Source organism: Bidens hawaiensis, unplaced genomic scaffold (genome assembly GCF_021521415.1).
Source record: "Bidens hawaiensis isolate Kalapana, Puna unplaced genomic scaffold, B.hawaiensis_p1.1 tig00062585_1, whole genome shotgun sequence".
NCBI lineage: Eukaryota > Viridiplantae > Streptophyta > Magnoliopsida > Asterales > Asteraceae > Bidens > Bidens hawaiensis.
Genome location: NW_027506517.1, coordinates 14,732 through 37,042, shown reverse-complemented (window position 1 = coordinate 37,042; position 22,311 = coordinate 14,732). Strand labels below are relative to the sequence as shown.

General features: G+C 34.2%; 1 pseudogene across 1 annotated transcript; it reads right to left on the bottom strand.

The window, feature by feature from the left end:
* Positions 1-15,606: 15,606 nt before the first annotated feature.
* Positions 15,607-22,015, bottom strand: LOC143618060 (histone-binding protein MSI1-like; annotated as a pseudogene). The gene is made up of 7 exons (XR_013150943.1): positions 21,913-22,015; positions 21,243-21,463; positions 19,207-19,533; positions 18,971-19,123; positions 16,872-16,996; positions 16,685-16,780; positions 15,607-15,835 (listed from the first exon to the last, which is right to left on the bottom strand). The product of XR_013150943.1 is annotated as a histone-binding protein MSI1-like (transcript).
* Positions 22,016-22,311: the final 296 nt, after the last annotated feature.

Below are 22,311 nucleotides of genomic sequence, written 5' to 3'. Positions count from 1 at the left end.
TGGAAAGTTTAGGAAGGAAAATAAGTTGAAGAGAAAAAGGAGATACCAAAAGAAAAGATAAGAAGAGAAAAATTTCTTTTCCTTGCCTTTCTTCTCTTAAATGAACTCGGGAACACAACGTAATAAATCCAAGGTTGGTCCTGAGGATTTAAATACATCGACATAGTCGAAATAAAAATGTCCGGAAGCCCTAACGAGTTATTTGATTTTTATTTTATTTGTTTGTTTTTAAATCTAGTTTGGGTCAGATAATTTTAATAGATCATGAATAAAAAAAATGTTTTGGGCATTATATATTTAAGATTATTAAGATCCATATCTAATATATATATAGTTTTCGGCCCTCGAAATTACGGGCCTTACTTGTCCGGCTCACACTACCCTTGGCTGGTCTTGCTGAAGTATGATAAACATGTAAAAGACAGACTAAGGAGCCATAAAAAATCAATTCATTCATTAGAGCATGTGTTTAAATAACATTTCAACATATGTACTCTATCCCTCTTATAGTTGAAGCAGCTGACCTCAAAGTAGATGCTAGAATTGATCATTGTTCCGGTCAATTTGTATTTTTGTAAGTTTTAAAATGTGATGTGTTTTTCTTTTAATTTTTATTAAATTAGAAATTAATGAAAAAAATACAACTACCCTATACGAAGCTAGCGACATAGCCGTATGTTCAAATATTTTTAGAAAGTATGCTAGAGTTGATCATTGTCCCGGTCAATTTGTATTTATGCAAGTTTTAAAAGTGTGATAAGTGTTTTTCGTTTAATTTTTATGCAATTAGAAATTAATGAAATAATATAACTACCCTATACGAAGCTAGCGACATAGCCACATGTTCAAATATTTTTAGGAATTATGCTAGAGTTGATCATTGTCCCGTCAATTTGTATTTATGTAAGTTTTGAAAATGTGATAAGTGATTTTCTTTTAATTTTTATGCAATTAGAAATTAATGAAAAAAATATAACTACCCTATACGAAGCTAGCGACATAGCCGCATGCTCAAATATTTTTAGAAAGTATGCTAGAGTTGATCATTGTCCCGTCAATTTGTATTTATGCAAGTTTTAAAAATGTGATAAGTGTTTTTCTTTTAATTTTTATGCAATTAGAAATTAATGAAAAAAATATAACTACCCTATACGAAGCTAGCTACATCGCCGTATGTTTAAATATTTTTAGAAAGCGGTCCAAAATTTGTAATTTAAACGTAAACTAAAAAGGTTTTCACGAGACAAGAAACTAGGTGATTTGACTATCCACTAAAAACACCTATATTTAGCTCTACATCAGACTTTGGGATTGTAAAAAAAGCTCGTGACTTGGAGCTTGCTTAGAGAAAACATCAACTTTACATCACAAGTAAAGTGCATACATCTAACTCCACTTGGTAAATAAACCTAGTTAGAGCATTCCCAATGGGTTCTCTATCTATATCTTTAAAATTTAACTATAAAACATAATTTTTTTAATTTATACATCATTTTCTAATAATCTCCCCCAACCCATTCTCCATTACTAGTATTCTTTTGTCTTACTATCATTTTCAATATAATTTGATTTCTAATACATATTTATAGAAGGGTAGTTGGAAATGGAGTATTGTTTCAACACTCTAAATTTGGAGGCTTCCTATATCATTTCATTAAAATTTAGTGATGGAGTTTGGAGATAGAGAATGGGTTAAAGTGATTATTTAAATGTTTTTTCTAAATTTTAGAAATAAAAATGGATATGAAGAACTCATTCAGATTTCTCTTAGAAGCATTGTAATAATTTCTAAACATAGTTCATAATTTCATATATCATATTGATTTCATGGTTATAATCAGTTGCTACTTGCTAGTTGAAATAAAAGGATTGTTTAAAGCACCATGTCTACTAACTGGGCTTTGGACTTGATTCATTTAAGTATGGGCATTGGGCAGTGTCTAGGCCCATTGGTTCACCTCTAAGATTAACGGCTCTTGCAACTTGAAAGTTGCAACAATGCAAGTATGCAACCCATTTACACATTGGACCTAAAATTGCTAATGATATATAGATTTTTACACTCATGTATGTATATTTTTTCTTTTTTTCTTTTATCGTTACCATCTTACGGATCTCAATCCTAAGTAAAAACGTTAATAACCTTTTTCCCAAGAAAAAAACATCAAATTTTAATTTTGCTTATAAAAACTAAAATAGATTTGGTTGGCTCTGCCTTACTTCAAATGCAATGTAATAAACGTTTATGTATTTAAGTTCCCACAATAAAGCCATTTTGAGTTATGAGCGAGACAATGAATTCGCAACTAGCTTATGAAGTGCGAGACATGGAAATGCTCGAAGAAATACAAAATGCATTTGAATTTCAAACTGTGAAGATTCGAAGCTAAGCACAAGAGATCGAGTGAATACACGATCGAGTCTTAAGTCTTGGTCACACCCTCCATTAGGTTAAATTCAAATATGATTTAGCACTTGAAAAGAAAAGTTTGTCAACAAATCCCTCTTGGTTACTAATTAGACAAAAGGTTCTTTTTCTTTATGCAACACATGAATACGTGATGCATACTCGATGACTTTTAAAATTATTCACTGCCTCTAAGGCTGAGGGGTGTGGAGCGCGAGAGGGGGCGCGTGAGCCCATCCGCTCGCGCCCCGGGGCGCGAGCACCACACCACCGAGGCGCGAGAGGGGCGCGAGCACGCAGACCAAGACAGGCGCAAGAGGGCTAGCGGGAGAAAATGGGCGTAAAGTTGGCCTGGGAATGCGTGAAGATGGATCTGTGTCACCATTGATGCAGGTTGGAGTTAATAATGTGTACATATGTATGGTAGCCATTTTCTTCATTCTTGGGAAAGCTGGCAGGCACGATCTGAACACCAAGAATCCAAAGCACCAGAAAGATAATAATTTTAATTAATTAATTTATATATTCCATACCATAAATAAATAAATAAAAAAAGAATGATTAGATTGGTGAATAAAAGAAGAGTAATTAATAATACGTTTATATATTCCATACCATAAAAATTTTTTTTATGAGTTTTTTTAATAATACGTTTTTTTAATACATTTATAAAAAAATAAAAAAAAAAAACCGCTCGCGCCCCCTCTCGCGCCCCTCCACACCAGGGCCAGGGGCGCGAGCACCACAACCAACACCCATCTTATCAAGTTTCTCTCTCTGCCACACGTCACAATATTATTGGCTGGAGCCCCCACTCGCGCCCCCCACACCCCTCAGCCTAAGGGTGTAAATGGGACGAGGCTTGATCGAGTTGGGTATATCTAGACGACTTGTTAATCTTTTTTATTCGTGGTATATGAAGACTTTTGCAAACCTTCATTTATATGCCACACATCTATAATCACATTTTACATCATCACATCTACTATCACATTTTTACATCTCTTAAGTATTTGTAGAATATTGCTATCATTTTACATCATCACATCTACTTCATATGGAATAAATATGGAATCATAAACCCTAGTTAAAGAGTCAACTAGTTGGATAATAAAGCATCAAAATATGTGTCACTTTCATTTTTACTTAGCCAAGTTGCATGCTACTGAAATCTTTGCACTTTTACTCAAATCTTGATAAGGTTTGATAAAAACAAATGGAACATTTGTGATCCGGGTATATATACTTCAATGGACAAAGATAGATCAAATAATCGAAGTCAACATAACTTCTCTATAAGATATTGGCCATTAAACGAAGAACATTTGTCACTTTAATATCGGTTATATTCGCTTTGCATTATGTTGACAAGTTCAAATCGTCACATGCATATGAATATTTTAAGTATTGTTGTCTACCCGTATGGATTAGGGATGGCAAAGATTAGGGATGGCAAAGAATTCCTAGACAGACGGAAAAACCTGAAACCCGATACATCCGGGACGGGTAATCGGGTATGGGATTGGAAAAAAGAAAACCATTTCGCGTGTATGGGGTGGGTATGAGCTTACGTGATACTCAATCTATTTATCTGAAATTGTAAACCCAAAATTTTTTAAATTTTATTTTCCCTTCATGTCCAACAACACATTGCAATGGTTTCATATAGAGAAAATAAACTTTCCTTATAAGTCTATATTATATGATATTATTTATATACATTTATGCTACGAATACAAAATTATCTACTAAGATTAGCATCATCATGAAATTTATGTATTTTAAAGGAAAATTGGTTTTAAATACTCCCAACTATACCTTATTGGCAAATAACATGCTCAACTTTGCACTTGACGGGTGGCGGTTCCAACTAAAGGGGTATTTGTTTATAATCGTCCGCGACTAACGGATGACTAACTTCATTAGTCGGTTGCTGATTTGGCACGCCTAGTTGTCAAATATTGCATATGTGGCAGCTTACATGGCATAGTCCTTCATTCTCTCTCTCTCTCTCTCTCTATATATATATATATGTGTATATATATATGTATATATATATATGCCGACCACTAATCTGTCATCACTATGTCTTCACAACGCAGGCCACTAATCTGCCATCACCATGTTTTCACAATGAAATTCAGGTCAATTTTAATTCTAGGTTTTCAATGGTGGGTTTTTTCATTAGAACTCTAGAAACTGACTCTAATTCGAATCCAAAATTCGTGTTAGTTGATTACAAATTGCAATTAAAATCTTAGGGCTTTTATTTGGCTGATAAAAACCAGTTGAATGATATATTTATTACCTCGAATGGTGTTCGAATTGATAGCGCTAAGAGCCTTGCCGGAATTCAAACAACCCACCGGAATTCAATCACATTTTACATCATCACATCTACTATCACATTTTTACATCTCTTAAGTATTTGTAGAATATTGCTATCATTTTACATCATCACATCTACTTCATATGGAATAAATATGGAATCATAAACCCTAGTTAAAGAGTCAACTAGTTGGATAATAAAGCATCAAAATATGTGTCACTTTCATTTTTACTTAGCCAAGTTGCATGCTACTGAAATCTTTGCACTTTTACTCAAATCTTGATAAGGTTTGATAAAAACAAATGGAACATTTGTGATCCGGGTATATATACTTCAATGGACAAAGATAGATCAAATAATCGAAGTCAACTTAACTTCTCTATAAGATATTGGCCATTAAACGAAGAACATTTGTCACTTTAATATCGGTTATATTCGCTTTGCATTATGTTGACAAGTTCAAATCGTCACATGCATATGAATATTTTAAGTATTGTTGTCTACCCGTATGGATTAGGGATGGCAAAGATTAGGGATGGCAAAGAATTCCTAGACAGACGGAAAAACCTGAAACCCGATACATCCGGGACGGGTAATCGGGTATGGGATTGGAAAAAAGAAAACCATTTCGCGTGTATGGGGTGGGTATGAGCTTACGTGATACTCAATCTATTTATCTGAAATTGTAAACCCAAAATTTTTTAAATTTTATTTTCCCTTCATGTCCAACAACACATTGCAATGGTTTCATATAGAGAAAATAAACTTTCCTTATAAGTCTATATTATATGATATTATTTATATACATTTATGCTACGAATACAAAATTATCTACTAAGATTAGCATCATCATGAAATTTATGTATTTTAAAGGAAAATTGGTTTTAAATACTCCCAACTATACCTTATTGGCAAATAACATGCTCAACTTTGCACTTGGCGGGTGGCGGTTCCAACTAAAGGGGTATTTGTTTTTAATCGTCCGCGACTAACGGATGACTAACTTCGTTAGTCGGTTGCTGATTTGGCACGCCTAGTTGTCAAATATTGCATATGTGGCAGCTTACATGGCATAGTCCTTCATTCTCTCTCTCTCTATATATATATATATATATGTGTATATATATATGTATATATATATATATGCCGACCACTAATCTGTCATCACCATGTCTTCACAACGCAGGCCACTAATCTGCCATCACCATGTTTTCACAATGAAATTCAGGTCAATTTTAATTCTAGGTTTTCAATGGTGGGTTTTTTCATTAGAACTCTAGAAACTGACTCTAATTCGAATCCAAAATACGTGTTAGTTGATTACAAATTGCAATTAAAATCTTAGGGCTTTTATTTGGCTGATAAAAACCAGTTGAATGATATATTTATTACCTCGAATGGTGTTCGAATTGATAGCGCTAAGAGCCTTGCCGGAATTCAAACAACCCACCGGAAAACTATTTTTTATTATTTGGATTCAAACTACCCACTGGTGGTGGTGGTGTTTCGTTTATTCACCGGAAAAACGTGGGTGCGGGTAGGTATATGCAGTGGGAGGGAGGAGCCGGAAAAACGTGATGCAGTGGTGATTTGTTTTCCTGCAATGGTTGTAGGTGATGGCGATGGCGGTGGCTGCTAGTGGCAATGGCATCGTGGTGCAGTGGTGACTCTTATAGAATAAACAGGGAGGATGAAGACAACACATGTATACATATATATATATATATATATATATATATATATATATATATATATATATATTACTTATTATATATTACTTTGATTTCTACATAGGCTGCCATATAAGCAATATCTTGACAGCTAGACGTGCCAACTCAGCAACAGACTAATGAAGTTAGTTATCCGTTAGTCGCGGACCGTTAAAAACAAATACCCCTTTAGTTGGGACCCGCCACCCGCCAAGTGCAAAGTTGTGTCTGTTATTTGCCAATAGAGCATAGTTGGGAGTATTAAAAACCAATTTTCCTATTTTAAATGCCTCAAATAGTTTATGGCAAGGTTGCAGAAGTCACCAAACAAATCTTAGGCAACTGACTGGAGAGAAATTATACGGAGAGTATCCAAACATGATAAATATAAAAAAAATTAAATTTTAAAAATCATATAAATGTCAATAAGCATAATTCACGTCAAAAGGGTACCCTAGCAGAATCGGCGCTGCCTAGACCGACTTTTGTCCGCCTCCGACTAATCTTGGCCGACTTGAAGAAAGTCGCCTCGAAAGGGGGTCCGAGGACCGACTAGCTACTCCCCACCTAGGCCGACTTATACAACACTGGTTTATGGTGATATGATATGTTTGTATTTCTTTCATATATAACTTATTGTCGTTGTTAACACAAAAAATTATATAAAATATGTGGATGGAAAGAAACAAATACAATTTAAAATCACAACGCGTATTCTTAACGTTGGCTACAGATACTCACAAATATGCACGATAACTAAGGGGGCAATGGGTTATGGGTAATTTACCCAACAAATACCGACATGTATTGGTTCGGTATGGGACATGGTTTTATAATCAAGCATGTCTTATGAGACTTAGATTAGCAATACATACCCATTGTCAATCCTAGCATTGTATGGATCGATTATCGATATATTCATGTGAAGGTGGAATATGTAGAAGACGCTTGTAATGATGCAAATGGAAGGCCATTTGACATAACATTGTCTTATATATACTGTGAAGGTGGAAATATGAAAAGGAAACGACATCTAGTATTGCCTATAAATAGATGGTTAACTTCACACAAACTATAAGTAACATGAATCGAAAATATAAAAAAATGAATATGATGAGAGGTTCATACATGAGAGGAAGAGCGTTCTGATTAGGTAGCCAAGGATGATTTGTCTGATGACAACATACTCAAGGTGCTTGAAGAATAACATCTTGTTTGATCCATTAGACGGTCATTCTTAGCTCACTTAATGCGCTCTTCTGTCTCATGTGAGACCTTCTTATCGCGTAGCATACGGACACTGAAGATTCCCATAAGCATCGAAAACATATGATTACATTCAGGTTGGTCAGGTATGTGTTATTGTGTTTAGGACTTGTATCGTCATTGGTGGTGGTCCGATAACACTTTTAATCCAAGTTCAAGTCGCTTGGAACGAAACTTGTTTATTGGCTAGCTACCTCAAGTAAAAATGTCCATATAAGATTACATATATAGACATGTCTTGATACTTTTTAAAAAAATTACATAGGGAAGATTTTTTTTGTATGTTACCAGTTTTTGGCCCATTATTATTTTCTTTATATATAGTAGCGAAATTGGAGATTGCTAGACATACGGAGTTGCAAAAGTAAAATGGTAAACTGTTGGAAAAATAATGAAAATGTAAATATATGAAAGTAACGAAAATGTAAATCAAAATTATTACTTTTCATTAAATTTGGACACAAATAATTCTATTTAACTAATGTTAAACTCATTATTATTCAATGAAATTGCAATCTTAGTGATGAGAGCTTCGTAATGAACTAAGATGTCTTCAAATTGGTGCTAACATGGATTGAATGAATTATCGATACTAGAGTGGTTTGTTCAAAATGTATGAATCGTCGGCGGGGACACGAGAAAAATGAAACCGCAAAAAGAGAGTATTGTTTTTGTTTAAATCGATACCCAATAATTTCTTATAACATCTTAGTTTTAAATACATTTAATCTTTATATTGGAACTTATTTATGTGATTTCATTTAAGAATCAAGAACATGTATGATCTATTGAACATTTAAACTCACATCAACAATCAACATTTGAATTTGGATTATGAACATGGTTGATTAGTTGTTACATGAGTTAAGTTCGATCCTACAAGCTCGGATTAGAGATCACATACCAGCTCACACTATTTTGAGTTTGAGCCCGGGGCCCGGGTGAGGCTGTCTCGACCCGCGGTCTCGTGTTGTACATCCTTAAGACCTTAACTGGTTGATGACTAGCAACTAAATAAGGTAAAGGCATGTCTATAAGTTAAATAGAACATAATAAACTAAAAGGTAAATACAGATATACTCAAATGTTAATTTTTATAAACTGTTTATTTATTAACTAGCTTTTAGCCCGCGTGTTACGCGGGTTACTTTTAGTTTTTTTTATAATTGTTTTTTGTAATTATCACTTATGTATATTTTTCATGTAGGATGTGTTTAGGTATTAAACTTAAAGGTTACATGAACTTATAAAATATGTTATATTTATTAGTTGTAGTTAAAGTATAGTTTGTTTTGTTTTTTGTTTATATCTCAAATGGGTCTCATTGGTCTAGTAGTTAACGTGACCCAACATTTTGTTATTTAAGATGCGAATTTTCGTCTTAATATACATGAATGCATAAAGAAATTTATATTGTTTGTGTTATTTTCGTTTGTATTGAGTTGTTACAATTCGTTGGTGATGTAGAACGTATATGTTGTTTAAAAGATCACCAAAAATGAGCACTCATGTGTCCGTCAATTAATGTAGCCCAACATTTTGTTTTTTGTTGTTTAAAATATGTATTTTGTGCTTGATAATGAATTGAGTTTTTAATAAATTGATGTATTTGAATTTCTATAGGCCAATTCTATTTCCACGTCTATCTGAAATGGGTACGTCATGTTTTATCATTTCATTTTTAGGTGAATTATTAATTTATTATATTTTTTCTAGTATGATTTTAGTTTGTGATTTTCTTATTATTTTGTATGTATTGTTGTATTTATAGATTTTGTAGTTTAGTTATTGTTATGTATTAAAAGAACATTTAATTTGTTAATTAGTTTTTAATTTATGAATTATATTAACGAAAATTTTATGATCATATGCAAAAAATAAGTTTTTGAAAATTTATTTTTTATTAATAATGTATATGTTTTTAATATTCTATACATAATTTTTTGTATTAAGAAGTTTTGTAGATTTATTTCTTTTTTATGTAACATCGTGAAAATTTCGAGTTCAAAATGCCAATTTTTCAAAGTTAAGGGACTGAAAATGCCAAATACCAAACCTTAAGGTTTAAAATGAAAATTTTGTTTTCCTGACCCATCGCGCTACGCGATGGATCAGAAGAGACTCCCATCGCGTACCGCGATGGGGTGTCTGACAACAAGACGCGTGGTACGCCACGTGGCACATCAGTCGCCACGTGGCCGCACGTGGCGCGACGTCCGCACGTGGCACACCGTCTGCCACGTGGCAGACCTACCCTGTGCGTCATCAGGGCTACGTCGCGTACCGCGACGGGTGCCCAAGGACGCGATGGGATCCGAAATTTCGTCTATAAATAGCAGCCATGGGGTGTTCTTTCCACACATCCAAACACAGCTCTCAACTCTCTCTCTAACAACTCTCTAAATCCCGACAATAGTATACTCGATCCACCTCGATAAGCGTGCCATATTTCCTCGTAAAACGTGTCCCGAACCTTCATTTGTGTACCAACGTTTCCTCGAAGTTCGTGCCACCCTTCACCCACATATAATCAAGAAGGTGTTATTGTAATGGCAAGGAGTCTCAGTAGACGTGTCGACGAGTGTTGAAGTTGGCATATCAAAGTTGATCAAAGAAGTAAAGCAGCGTTCGGAGTGCTGCTCAATTTCGTAGGGTTTCCAATACGCCACTAAGGTTAGGCGTAATAACGAATTCAATATAATTCAATATTATATTAAAGGCTTAAGCCCTAAGTCGAGGTTATACTCGATACCTCGATAAAAGAAAAGAAAAGAAAACATAACAAAGAAATGAATAAAAGAATGAAGATATTGAATATTGATACGTATATATGTGTGTAAGTACATATGTATGCTCTTTGTTATGAAAATATTATTTATTGAATAATGAGTATTCTTAAATAATAAAAGAAAATGATTACGTTTCTTGGAGAAAAAGAAACGTCGGGTTTCTATATAAACTAAAGGTTTATAATTTACTTTTAAACTAAAGATTTTCAAGTAATAAGAGTATTCTTAAAGATTACGTTTCTTAGAGAAGAAGAAACGTCGGGTTTCTATATAAACTAAAGGTTTATAATTTACTTTTAAACTAAAGGTTTTTAAGTAAAAGAGATATATGAACTAAAGGTTCATCGAGGTTGAGATATAAAATAAGACTAAAGGTCTTAAGCCGGATCGTGTATCCGACTAACAAATGTTTATACTCGTACTATAGGTGCGAGATAAAAAAAAAGGGAAAGAACCTTGGACGGTGAGTGAAGCCGATCCTAAAGAGACAAGGTGAATACGCCCCCAAACTTTTATAAACTTGTTTTCAAATGAGTCAAACATGTTATGTGAAATTGTTTACAAGGAACTACGTGTTCCTAAAACCGTTATAAATAAGGGTATAAACCTAGCCCTCAGGCTGTGGTATACGTATGTCTGGATCCGTACATAGGTGGTACTATTTGATGAATGGACACATCGCACCACCCTTGGTCGTAGGACGCTCTCTGCAGGGAGTACGACCTTATGTGTATATTTACGGGTACTTAACTAAGTCAAACGCTGCGGTGTTTGCTGAGGTGACCTAGAGTAGAGGCTCGTATATATAATGTGTTATTTGACTTTGTTATTCCTAAGCCACGATGGGGCGAGGCAGGTGTAGTCTCGAGGGGTAATAAAGTGAAAGAGAATATTTTTGCGTCAGCGTGTTCACCAGCATTCGTTGCTGACGTATTTTCTTACATTTTGCAGGTGAACAAGATTAGGCGTTGGAAGTGTCGAAGTGCTATATTAAATCCGATGGCTCGGATCTTCTGTATAAAACTTTTAATATATAAATGGTGGTGGTTTTGTAATATAAAAACAAGTAATCTTTTGTACTTAAGTTTGGGAATATTTTAAAATCCCAACTTTTGTTTATATAAATATTTACAACTTAAATCCACAAGTTTTATAAGACTTCCACTAATATAATGTAACTCTGATCTATTTACACTTGTGGTACCAACTGTTGGATCACACTCCTAGGCCTTAGAAAGGGGTGTGACATTTTATATTTTAAAATAAGTAATAACTGAAAGCCGTCATTTGAAAGTGACGCTATAATGATAATAAACTGTCTTGAGAAACTCTTTTCTCGTATTCTTTATCAAATCTTTCGTTTCATCTAACAATTAGAAACCATAAGTTAATATTCCCCTTAATTGGGATGAATTTTGTTGTTAAGTGAAAGTTTTGTAGGTTGTTGAAGGGATTTGTGTTTGTTATTAGTTTATTTAATCAAACAGTGTGTCAATAACAATTTGCAATACTTATAAAATAATATATCGGTTTTAAATAATCTCAACTATCACATTTTAGCCACTGTCGATCATAACTAACGAAATGACTAATGACAGTCCCACCTTTTATCATTTTTTCTACCAATGAACCCTGATTAACGAAATCCTAACGTCGTTAGTTTTCATGATGTGACATTCTTATTTTGCTTACATGTGGCATGCTTATGTGGCATATTGCACTGCTACCACCACAACCAACATGGCAGTCACCACCACCATGACCGCCACCACCACCAGTTTCTTAAAAATATTAAAGTATTTATATATGTTTTATTGGGTGAATTTTGACTTTTGAGGTCAAGCCAACAAGTTTAAAAAGAAGATAAACTATTAATATGAATCTTGTCACTTAACTTTTAGAATTCACATGGTATTTCAATGAAGCAAATGATAATATAAGCTTTAAGTTTGATGGCTCCTCCTACCAAATATGAAGTTGATATTATGACTTATTTATAAACAGTCCATTACAAAGCATACAAAGAAATTGTGTATACATATTATATCTTCTTTGTCAGAAGAATTATATTTTGAGGATACAATGAAGCTAAAATAGCATTCATCTTCTGTCAAGGTATTCATAAAATTCTGTCAAGGTTCGGTCGGACCGCGGGAACCCGTTAGCATGATTACAAAAACACAATGCAATAAATTTCATACGACTTTTTAACTTGTGTGACCCATATGACCCTTTTAGGATTATGTTTTATTCTTTCTCCGGTTATGTTCGTTTATTTAAGTTGATGAATTTTCGTTCGTATGTTTTTTAAACATCTAAGTAGTTATATATATATATATATATATATATATATATATATATATTGTGGTGGGATCTAGGGAGAACTCCTTTTAAAGAGAGAAACGCGAACTAACCCGACCCAGGAAACTCGAACCCAAGAAAAAAATTTAATATAACAAAATGATTTGTTTATTTCATATGAATGTAATTGCTAGGAAAATGAAAAATACATACTAACATTAAAACCATGTTCAAATAATAGTGATGATTTTGTGTTTGAAGAATATTAAAATATTTAAAGTTACATAAAGTGAATGTAGTGATTCTAATTTATAATCGTTGAAAGTAGGGCTGTCACTTTTACCCGTAACATGAAACCCAACCCAAGAAAACCCGTACCTGAAACCAAACTAACCCGACCCGAGAAACTCGAACCCAAGAAAATACTAACTCGAACCTGAACCGAAGTAATTCGGGTTGGTTTTTGGGTCCGAATTCTAGGTATCGGGTCAACCCGAAAACTTTTAGTTTTAAAATCATATGTATTTTTAGGTATTAAAGGCTAAGCCTTAGCCGCTGACGTTATCAGAATTTAGTCCAAGTCGATTGTTCTCATTCCACATATTATGATACAAATGTTTATTGTTTATTATTTGAATAATAACCATAATAAACACTTTAATTAACACTTTAAAATTCACTAATCGTCTCTTATCAATCCATATGGAGAATACTTATTATATGTATTAATGGATTTAGTTGGAATAGACCTATAATTTTAATGTCATATATTGAAATGCCTTAAAAGATAAGGACCATATATGAAAATTGGTTGAAAAAAAGGTGAGGAGGGTTATGCTATTGACAAGTGACAAAAATGGTAAGCTTTTATTAGAATAGATAGATTAGTCATGTTTTATTTTTTGTTACGTTTTCAATTGATTACAATAACGACGAACATTTTATTATAAAAAACAACACATATTACAAATTCATTGTCGCGCTCATAACTTATAATAAAAAATAAAAAATAAGGTCCGCCGTTTTAATCCCGCGTTCTAAAAACGATTAAGCGTTGTTACCGGCGGCGGTATGTGCTTGAGTTGTAGAGCCAGACGACTCTCCCGCTTCCGCTTTCTTAGCATCCAAACTTTTTTTTTCTCACGACAATACTTATTGGTATGCTTGTGTAAGGTGAAGTTCGACCCCGTTTCAGAAACTTGGAGTAGTACTTGCAAGTTGCATCGGGCCATCTCTTGTGAGTTTGTCATGACACACAAATCATAATGAACCCAAACCTTGGAGCATCGTGTTGTTTCGATGACCAAAACAACATCGTCGTTACTTGCCATTGATTGTCGGTTTAAGCTAAATTGTGACTTAAATTGTGTTTTAGAGTTTTGAAAGTAGTTTAACAAGTTCTACACACCATCATGCTATTTATAGTATGTGTGTATGGTGTATATAGTTAAAAACCGGTTCCAACGGTCAAAAACGGCTATATAGCTGTTGGTTTTTACGTAAAACCTGGGCCCGGTTCCTACCCTACCCGGTTCTACTGGATTCCCATTTCATTCCAGCGTGTCGGATCCCGTTCCTGACTGGAACCGGTTCCATTCTGTACCCGATGACAGAAAAACCGGTTCCAATCCGGTTCCAGGTTAAAAAAAAACCGATATTGTGCACCTCTAGTCTGAACTATCAAACCACAAAGACTACATGTACCATTCAAACCAAAATAAAAGGCAATAAATAAATATTTCTAAGAACTATCTATAAAAAGAAAGGCATGTCGGAATCAAAGATAGGAAAAACTTAGTCAGCTCCTGATCATTTGCCGTGATCCAAACACATCTTTTACAGCAACACAACATAAACCCATCCAACATAATTCAACAACATAAAACCATCCATTAAACATGCTTTAAATTACCCGAAAACCAATCCTAAGGCTACGCGGTGTGGAAACCATTTTGCCGTTGAATTGCTGAGGTGGCGGGCGGTGCCGCCGGCAAACACCACCCCGTTGTTGTCGGGGCCGCCCAAGTTCACAAATCGGTAAGATTTTGGTGGAGATTTCCCTGATGAAATTGCCGCTCACCTCTTTTAAATGGAGTGTTAATTTGTTAAATCCATATAGAGAAGAGAAGAAGATGAAAAATTGAAATTTGAGGTTGACACTTGAGTTGATCGAAAGTTGCAGGTACGTAGGCTATTGGGGTGGAGTTGTTGAAAAGAAAGTGTACCTTTTTTATGTGATGGGTTTTAATTTAATATTTTAATTGTATTGTTTTTAAAATAGCTTTTATAATTATTTAAGTAGGATAAATAGTTTTAGTTAAGAACTTGTTTTTGTTATTAAAAAAAAACTAAATACATATGTTTGTATAATATTTTTTTATGAACATAAATTTTAATGAAACCTTATTTGTTTTAAAAAAAATAATATTTTTTGGTCTCGTAAAAGACCTTGATACGTGCTTTGATTGATAAGCTTGTCGAAATATATGAACGTTCTTTGACTGCCAGACAACGATGGATACTCGATTTTTAATATATTTTTAATTTTACGTTTATACTCGAACTATAATATTTTTATTTAAGTTATATTAAATTAATTTTACTTATATCAATATTATTATTTATTTGAAAAGAGAGAGAAATGATGGATTGGTAACCATTTCCATGGTATTGTGAAACATGGTTGGGTGGAGTAAGGAATGATGTGGCACTGACATGGCCATATAAAATGGGAAGCAAAATGGCATACACACCTTTTAGTCAGTGTTTCTTCATAATAATAAACTATGCTAATGATAGATGTATTTAAGCACCTCGAGATTCCTCTGCTGGTGTTTCATCCTCGTCGTGAAAGATGTTATCAGCCATCTGCCAGATTTGAAGAATATTGTCCTCTGCAACACTCGCCACCATCCACTCTTCACACGGATTCCAAGAGAAGTCAGAAACTTTACTTGTGTGTCAACCGTGTATGAACAGCAGCTCTGGCGCCCAATCTTCAGCATCCTCCTCTGGTGTTTGTTCTTGGTTAACCCTGCATTTTAAACAAAACATATTAGCAAGATATTAGATGTAATTTGGTTTGGATCTCTTCAAACCTTCTAGATAATTTAAAAACTTCTAACAGCCATTCATTTTACTATCTATTTTATAATCTGAGAGTTATTGTATGTAATTTTGTAATTACATATACGTAATCATGATATACATACAAAATACTCCCCCCATCCCATTAAAAATGTTCACATTTCCTTTTTTGTTTATCCTATTACAAATGTCCATTTTCAAAATTCATTAGTCAACTTCCAATTTTACCCTTAAACACCCACATTAAACGTGAATAAACAATATTGATTGACCCAATTTTCAAGGGTATTGTTGTCATTTGGTAAGTAAAAAAAACAATCATTTAATCTACCTTGAACTTTGTATTTTTCAAACCATGACACCTTTAATGGGACGAAGGGAGTAATAAATCGATAGAATGGTTGACTGTTAAGAGTCTTAAATAATTTAAAAGTTTTGAAATGATCATTAAAATAATCGGGTGCTTAACATGTACGACTTTTAAAGATAGCAATTTCAACAGTTTATATTGATGGGTTGACTCGAGTTATGTTTATTTTTAATGGGTGAAATTAGCTAAAACATTTGTCAAATGGGGCAAAAGAAGCCTATTTCCTATAAGCATAAAACATCCTAAACAATTTTATAAAGAAAATTGATTACAAGTTTGATCCTTAAATTTAAAAAGTTAAATGTATGTTCCCCCAATGATTTTGAAAATGCAACATGGACGGTTCTTGAAATAGATGGGCGCTAGTTTTCCAGTTAAGAGCATGTGAATTAACTAAACTACCCTTTTAACAATTTAGGCGTTTACCTGCTATAATCCCACACCATGAGTCGTCGACCAAGACAACAAGATGCTAAAATTGTCTCGTTCTTGGGATTCCAACCAACCTGGACTACTTCCTCCCTATGTAACAAAACATAACAATTAAACTCACACCAGAAAAATATATTATTAAAAAAACCAAAATCAATAGAAGATATGTAAGAACACTTACTTGTGACAATCAAATGTATGGAGAGCTTTGTTAAGACTTCGTAAGTCAAACAACTTAACAGTCTTGTCGGTTGATCCGGTTGCCAAAACCCATTCGTTAATAGGATTAAAAGCTAAGCAGTTAACCTACCCCAAACACACAAACAAACCGTGAACTCTAAAAAACATACGTGGTATTTCGTGCAAAATGAGTCAAACCAATTTGACTATCCTACAAAATAATCTTCTTTCCAAGAAACACGTTCTTTGCGTAAATCAACTGAACGTTAAGTGAATCCTTCATATATCGTTCAGCAGGAAGTTAATAAAATGTTGTTGTATCACGTGCATCCAAATTAGTACATGCAAGCATGTGACAATAGTTACATGACACCCCTCAACTATTCAGGTAATGTAAAACACCCCCTTAACTTAGTAATAATAATATATATGAAACAAGATGAGATCCTGTGTTTGGATCTTAAGGTGTGAGTGAGTGAGTGATTCTGACATGTGGTCAGTGTCAGGAGTGAAGGCATGGGTGGATGGGTCCCACAATTACTTACGATGTTTGCAGAACAATGTCAGAGTCAGAGCAGAGGTTTTGGTTTGAATGAACAGGTACAGTACAAGTGTTTAAAGCTGCTGATAAATGAAGATTCTCTCTTCTCCTATGAACCATGTTCTTATTTTATTTAACTGCCAAGTAATTAACATCGAGTATCCCGTACGCGACCCCATTAGTTAAAGTAGTCCGAGCCGGCCACTAGTCCGGACGGACGGAGTCTCTAGCGGTCCTCCTGTTGAGGGATTCAACGGATATAACTCGACCCCCACGCCCGCCAAACAGCACGACAGCGAGGAGCCGGTAAAACCGGGTGAGATCAAGACTCGAACCGAACCCTGGCAAGCCAGGGTCATCCCTCATATCTCACATATAAGTTGGTGGTAGTGAGGTTTTGATCCCCCCTACCACTCACTTGTAAAGCGAGTGCTCTACCATCGAATCATGTTCTTATTAATCTTATTATTATTATTGTTAAATATTATTATTATTATTATTATTGGGATGTCATTTTTTCTGTCACACTCGTGTGGTGTGGCTTCTTTAAAGCTTTTCTGTCAAATTATACCTATACAGTTATTTTATGTTTGTGTATTTCATAAACGAGAGAACATGAAAACTTATTTAGGTCCGTTGCAAGTTAGATATCACCTCTTGCAATGCACTTCACGATGTCCTTTTGTTTACGTTCATAAACCATTCGTTTATAAATCAACAAACAAACACAAACACACTCATTTTCTTAAAGGACAAACACAAACACGTTCTTTAGTGTCGTTTGTTTAACTGTCTGTATTCGATCATTTGCTTAATAAACCTCACTTTGTGTTCATTCGGTTCATTTACAAGCCCAATGATCTTAAATTCAAAATTACATAATTAGTTTTTAACATTTGAATAAACATATTATGCTTCTAATTCGCTCTCAGTTTTAGATTATACATAGTAATACAATATTCCCTATTTACACTTTCAATATAATTTGATTAATCAAGCCAATGTTTTCGGGGCCAGACCAGATATCAAACAAGACGTCTTACTGGTTCACAGGTCAAACCGGTCAGATACGGCGAATAAGATTACGAAATAACTATTAAAGAAAATAAAAGTATATAAGTAATATATAAATTTATTTACTATTTGGATTAATAATAGAAATAAAAACTCACAAATGTAAATCTTAGTTCAATTTAAAAATAACAATAAAAAATACAGCTGCCTGCCTTTAAAAAGAAAACAAAACAGTGTAAACATTTGGGTAGTCTCAGTTGGTAATCATCCTAATGTTGATATTGGAAAACCTGAGTTCGATACTTGAAGCTACAAATATTTATTATTCGACCCAACTATACCTATGTTTCTAACCTTGTGCATGTCCCACAACAGGTTCATACAATCCACGGTTCCCATTTCCCAATGATTGTCTAAGAGTTACAACTATAAACAACAAAAGCACACTAAAACAATCACCTAAAGCCCATTTTAGTTTAAAAAAAACATCCACTTTTTTTTAAATTCATATTGTTGTTTTCATAATGATAATATTTTGTACTTACTTCATTTTGGTGAGCCATTACACTCTGAACTGGCTTAGTAACCGATGGAGACCTAAGATCCCACACATGCACATATTTATCATCCCCACACGAACCAAATATATGCTCATGCCTCAAATGCCACGCAACGTCTTCTACAGCCCCATCATGAGCCTGTTAAAACATTAAAAGAAATATACTAAAATCAATACTTATAGTATAATAACATATAACAACTTTATGACATGTAGACTTACTTTGAATATTTGCATGGCGTCAAGTGATTTATTTTTGGGAGTTCCATTAATATCCCAATGGCAAATTTGTGCATCATCAGAACCACTAAGAAGATGATCCTGTTTAAACTTACTCCATGACAAACCATAACCCCCAGTGTTGTGACCCCTTAGTCTCAAATCAGGATTGCATGCTCCATCTAGAGGAGGCTTAGATGGATGCTTGCTGTAATCGAAAACATAAACTTCTGCACTGACTGTTTTTGTAGCAATTATAAACGAGTTTTGAGGCATGTAACGAGCCCTGCTCACCTCTCCGTCATGGTTTATTTGCTGAATTATTTGTACCTAGAAGAAAAAAAGTAATGAACAATTAATTAAGCATACTGAAGAAATATAAAGCCAGTTCTACTCATACATACATATATCACTACTAGAAAACAAGTTATTTTCTCATAAAAACTTCCTACAAATTTCCTACGACAAGTAGTTCCAACAGATTTCCAACAAAAAAATAAGCTCAAACATTGCTACAATATTATCTAATAAAAATTATGAATAGTTTTTGTAGGAAAGTTGTAGGAAGTTTACAACCACATGTTTTTGTAGCAATTTTGTAAGAAAATTTGTTAGAAAACGGTTGAAAACGATTTTCAAGCATCTGTTTTTTCAACAACTTTGTTGTTAGAAAATTATTAGAAACTGAATTTTTCCAATAAATTTCTTACAATTCGGTTGTAGAAAAACATCTCTTTTCTAGTAGTGTATGTATAACGCATATATAAGCACAAACCACAATGTCAACTATCTATACTATATATAATACGCCAAACAAGGGCAAATTAAGACACTCATTTTTAAGTTTTACATGTGTTAGTAAGGGTAAACTTGTCTTTTAAACACAATCTATTCAACTTACAAGTTTGGTCCCTCATCTTTAACCATATTATGTTTTTAATTTAAGTTGTAAACTAACTTCCCATCCATGCTTTTTAAACGACTATAGCCTTTTCAAACGTTAATATTTTTATGAAAAAATTACACCATAAAAACGAACATTTTATTCTATTTAATTTGGATATGATATTGTTATATTTTTTTTGATTTTAAATAAATTAATATGTTACGTATGGGTGTTCAGTGTCGGTTTTGATGGTTTTTAAGTTACTTGTGAGTCCAACCGTTAATACTGATTTTTTTGTCGTCCAAAACCAAACTCAACCATTGAAAGTTGCAACCGAGTCGTTGCTAACGGCCTGGTTCCAGTTTGGTTTCACAGTTTAAATTTTAATAATAAATTTAGTTTAAAATAATTATTAATTTAAATGCACCATCAATTTTAACTAAACACCAACATAATATGATATTTGAGAGAAACATAAATAATGATAATTTTAGCCACATAGATGGTAAATATTAATGGAAGATCTAGGACGTGAAATAATAACAACAAAGATAACAAAATCAATTAGGTTAATTTGAAGTTGTATAGCCAAGTTATTTGTAATAAAAAGATTATGTTCAATTAAATTTTAACTATATCTAATATATATTACAAAACATATCTAATAATTAATAATAAAAAACATTAAAATGCATTCAACATTTACAGTCTGGTCTGGTTTCGTATGGCCGGTTGCCAGTATAAACCGCGAACCAACCGTTCACTATGTTTTGAAAATTTTGAAACCGACCAACAAACCAAAAGTAAAAAATGAAAAAGAAAAAAGAAGTCAAACCAATGACCGGTTTAAACGATTTCAAGGTTTTAATCAAACCATAAACATTTATATTTGTTACGTGATTAACATGTTCAAACACCCGCTGCATCGCGCGGGCACCCGTCTAGTTTAAACATAAGCAAACGCCCTACACTGTGTTCCAAATATTATGTTAGTCATTTAAAGTAAAAAAAAAAAAAAAACCATCCAAGTCAGCAAAACTACAAAAAAGCCGTAGCACACACGTACACAAACATAAAACAAACCTTAACCCTAATTACCACTGAAAACCAAATGTAAAACACAAAACCCACCAAATGAATGAAAGTGACAAACCTTGCCATTGGTCCAACTAAAATCAGAGACGTCATCATGATAATGACTGTCATCTTGAAGCGGCAACTGCGCCAGCATCAGATAATTAGGCTCGTTCTCCGAGGTGTGGGTCCCGAGGATGAGCTTCTGGAGGGAGTTGTCTTTCCCGTCACGCTCTGGCAGCCACTCGACGGTGAGTGAGGGCCACTTGAGGGAGTGGGAGATGACGAGCAGTGGCGAAGCTTGGACTAAGACACCGAGGGGGCCGGACTCAAAATGTATAAAAAATTTCACAAACGAAGGCAGGCAGGCTCAAAGTTTCGGTCAACGGCTAAATTTACACTACGTATCAAAAATTTCGCCCGAAAACGGCTAAAATTTACACCACGTATTAAAATTTCGACCGAAAACGGCTAATATTACACTACGTATAAAAAATTTCGCCCGAAAACGACTAAAATTTACACCACGTATTAAAATTTTCGACTGAAAACGGCTAAATTTTACACTACATATAAAAAATTTCGACCGAAAACGGCTAAATTTTACACTACGTATAAAAAATCTCGGCCGAAAAAGACTAAATTTACTCTACGTATAAAAACTTTCGGACGAAAACGAGTAAATTTACGCTGCTGCGTAAAAAAACGGGAGGGCCGGGGCCACCTGGGCCCTTGAGAACCTTCGCCACTTATGATGAGATCGTATAAGTAAGGCGTGTTCCTCATCCACACTGTGTGTTCTTCGTCGATGAGCTCTTCCATCTCGCCACGCATGTCATCGTCATTCACCATTCTTTCGTTTGGGTGGAATTGAAAGAAGATGATTTGTTGTTCGGCTCAAGGGTTTTATGTTATCATATGGTTATGGGCCTTGTGTTTAGCACAATTAGGTTTCATGTTACCGTATGTGACGATGGTTGAAGTTTAAAATCTTTGTCGTCCTAGAAACCTACATCGGGCTTCAAGACCCAAGGTTTGAACATATGTGGCATATGACGAACTGAGAATGGTGCGGACATCACCGCTGTGGAGGCGAGGGTTGGGCATGCAAAAGTGGGCTATCCGCTAACGGCAAAATGGAAAAAGAA